This window comes from Aythya ferina (assembly GCF_964211825.1).
Source record: "Aythya ferina genome assembly, chromosome: 15".
Lineage (NCBI taxonomy): Eukaryota > Metazoa > Chordata > Aves > Anseriformes > Anatidae > Aythya > Aythya ferina.
Window position 1 is genome coordinate 7,509,320 of NC_140314.1, and position 3,637 is coordinate 7,512,956.

The 3,637-nt window shown below is 45.2% G+C and overlaps 1 long non-coding RNA gene across 1 annotated transcript in view; it reads right to left on the minus strand.

The window, feature by feature from the left end:
• LOC311444990 overlaps positions 1 to 3,537 on the minus strand; it is a 28,151-nt gene extending 24,614 nt beyond the window's left edge. The window contains exons 1-2 of the long non-coding RNA XR_014698155.1: positions 3,166 to 3,537; positions 1,577 to 1,682 (exon numbers count right to left, since the gene is read on the minus strand). This is a non-coding gene — a long non-coding RNA (uncharacterized lncRNA). The remainder of the gene's footprint in view (positions 1 to 1,576; positions 1,683 to 3,165) is intronic.
• Positions 3,538 to 3,637: the final 100 nt, after the last annotated feature.

Genomic DNA, 3,637 nt, shown 5'->3' on the forward strand with positions numbered 1-3,637 from the left:
TGCAAAGCGTACACAACTGTTATTAAACCATCTCTACTCACCGTGACACTCAAATAGCTTCTCGCATTCCTTGACACCACAGTAAGAGCAAATCTGGGGGAGATGAACAACGCTCTTCAGAGCAGGGGCAGGACCCTTGCGTCTCGCTGCAGTGTTACATTTTCACACAGAGCTACAAAGGCTTGGTACAGAATTAACAAAGCGTGCAGAGTAGGGATACACAGCCATTGTGCTTTTTGCTGGATCACAGCACTATTTTGTAATTTATTTGTGAAACTAATCCCAAACTGCTGAGTCCACACATTTGTTAACACATTTTGACCACATACTGTCAATGGAACAGCTATTTGAGCTGTCAGCTGTATTTACTTACAGCTGTCAGCTCCAACACCCGGAGTGATTGATAGCATACCTTTTTGTTAAGTCTGTTACTATGCAGCTGATGGAAATGCTCAAAATAGTACCTAGAAACAGGCTCAACAAACCAAAAAGTATGACTGTACAATGCTGAAGATATTACTATTCCTTATTCCAACTTGTTTGTTGTTGGTGTGTTGTTTTTTGTTTTTGTTTTTGTTTTTTTTTTTTAATATAAATTGGAAAGCACTAATAAAGTTCTTAATTATTTGTCTCTTGATGCTGGGGTTGTCCTGTCAAATTTCCAAAAGTACTTATGCAGCAGTTTAATTTTACGTAATCATGGGCTAGGAATCACATTTCAAACTCAGGGAGATCTGATGCCACTTTGCAAATGCCAAGGTGTGGTGTTACTGCACATACAATTAAGAAGATGGGATGAAATTGGAACCACAATTGAAGTTTCTTCCCACCCTGTTAATTTGTATATCAGAGATGTAATAATTTAAATTAATTGAATCTATTATCACTTCCTCTTTGTAGATTCTCATAAATACTTCCACCAAGAACGATATAAAATTACATGTGAGATTCCATTGAGCAGAACTGTATTTTAGCAATCACTACACATATGTTAATGCCCTTTCTAAAGGGAGTTTGGCACGGAAATTCCTTCCTTATCAATCACCAGTCACAGTAAGTATCCACTGTCCAACCATATGCCTCCACAGTTCATCCCTTGCAACAGTATTTGTATTACACCAGTAAACAGGCATCCTAGTCATAGACCAGGATCTTAGTTAAATCCTGAACAAACATACATCTAAAAGATTATCCCAACCCAAACCAAAATCCAGTCACTATGGTTTTATAGTTTCTTTGGTAATAAATAAATAAACCTGTTATTTACACCACCAATTTCAAGGTTTTCCATGTTTTGCTTAAAGTGAGCGATACAAAGAAATTTAACTTTTCTGGCCTGCCATCCTAATCACCACCACCATGAACAGGGGGGAACCTTTGCTTTTTTTAACTGATATATTCAGCACTGACTGCATGTTCCCAGAAATTGTCTCACCTGTGCAACAACCTTTAAACTGACAGGCCATAACTCCAACATCTCAGCAAAGCACTGCAATTTAGCTCACAGCTGTAGGGTAGGAAGCTAGAATTACCATTTTTAGATGCCTAATCCTGAGGCAGATGGCCTGATACTTACTCAACATGAACTCAGGGCAACCCTGTAGGCCTCATGGCACCAGCACCTTCCTTTTCCTGCTTTTTGTGCTGGCCAGGGGCAGAAGTCACTTTAACCTACAGTCTCTCTGAAAAAAATGAAGTTAAGTTACAGATCAGAATCTCTTGGCAGCTTTGGAAACACTTCCTACAGCTGTTAAAGACCTGGCTGACAGTGACTAGAAGCACAGTACGGTGTCCCTCCAACCACTGCAGTTCACGCAACACCATGAGCTTCTTGGCTCTTAAGAGGTTTGGGTTAAACACCATGAGCACAGACACGAGAGGTCACACCCAAGGCAGTGTTGAGCTCCGCACCCATGGAAAATAAACCTGCACACACATACTACTTTCACGTGAATTCACATGCTCACACTGCCTTAAGCCAGGCTTACAGGCCTCATTCCAGCAGCTTGCCTGGCACACCATACCTCACATCCAGCCCAGGACCGCCATTTTGTGTCTCCCCTCCCTCACAGGAGGTGCACCCCGCCATTTTGTGCCTCCCCTTCCTCAAATGAGGTGCACCTCGCCATTTTGTGCCTCCCCTTCCTCAAATGAGGTGCACCCCGCCATTTGGTGCCTCCCCTCCCTCACAAGACACATATGCCACCATTTTGTGTCTCCCCTCCCTCACAGGAGGTGCACCCCGCCATTTTGTGCCTCCCCTTCCTCAAATGAGGTGCACCCCGCCATTTTGTGCCTCCCCTTCCTCAAATGAGGTGCACCCCGCCATTTGGTGCCTCCCCTCCCTCACAAGACACATATGCCACCATTTTGTGTCTCCCCTCCCTCACAGGAGGTGCACCCCGCCATTTTGTGTCTTCCCTCCCTCACAGGAGGTGCACCCTGCCATTTTGTGCCTCCCCTCCCTCACAGGAGGCATACCCCACCATTTTGTGCCTCCCCTTCCTTACAGAAGGCAGCTGTCTCCCTCAGTCTAGGTACCAGGTGTGTTACAGACACAGCATCCCACCTGGGATGCAAGACGGACCTAAAACTGACCCTGCCAGCCCTGGAGAAAATTGCATTCCTCTCTCTCTTGCTTACACTGCTCACTTTTTGGGTACAGACTGATTAAATATTAAATTACTGCAGTCTTACATCATCTTTATTCTGCACTGGGCTCACTCAGCACCAAGTTGGGTTTTCAGGAATCAACTCACGAGGCTGATTAGACTATCTAGAATGACATAACTAGCACTGAAAGTACATAGAAACTAAAAGAGCAACCGAAGTAATGACAAAGTGGAAAATTAAAAACTTAGGAGTGCAAGATGTGCAATTATATTTTTTACACCTTTTTTAGATGGTTAAGTAGGCAATTACTTAACTTAGCTTTTTTTTTTTTTCAGATTCCCAAGCTTCATACTTGTAAGAGAAGCATCACTGCCCTGCACTATGTATCTGTCTCTACTTATAAATTCACACTGAGTTTTTATTAATTTGGAATTGAAAGGTAACAGAAAAGCTTTTCAAGTGCTTAATGAGTTAAATGCAGCTACCTAGTATGTGCCACACATAAAATAACCAGAATAAATGTAATGCATCCATTTACGGAGAGAGGATTACCTGCACTACGTGATGCTGGGACGACATGTCCTTCAAGATATTCAAAGTTGTGGATCTCATCTCTCAAACCTTTTTTTTTTTTTTTAACCCTAGAAATAAGGCGTTTCTACTTTTTCAGCTACTGGGCGTCTTTGAGTGGAACTGAACCGTGCTGTGGTTTTGCTCTTCAGAAAGGGGCAGCTTTGACCAAAAGCTTGGTGATTTGGCACCGTCCAAACCGGCAGGACCCCTCGCCTGCAGAGGGGCTGCTGTAGGCTCCAGCAGGGCTCGGGGATCACCACTCGCTGAGGGGGACTCCCGCCCCGCTCCCCAGCCCCGTCGCCCCTCACAGCACAGGGCCGTGCCCGAGGCAGGGCTGACCAGCGCCGCCCACCTCTCTCTCTCCGCCGGCTGTGGCGCTGCGGAGCGCCGTGTCCCGCCGGGCACGGGAGCACTTCCCGGGCCGTGCCGTGCCGTTCCGGGGCGGGGGAGA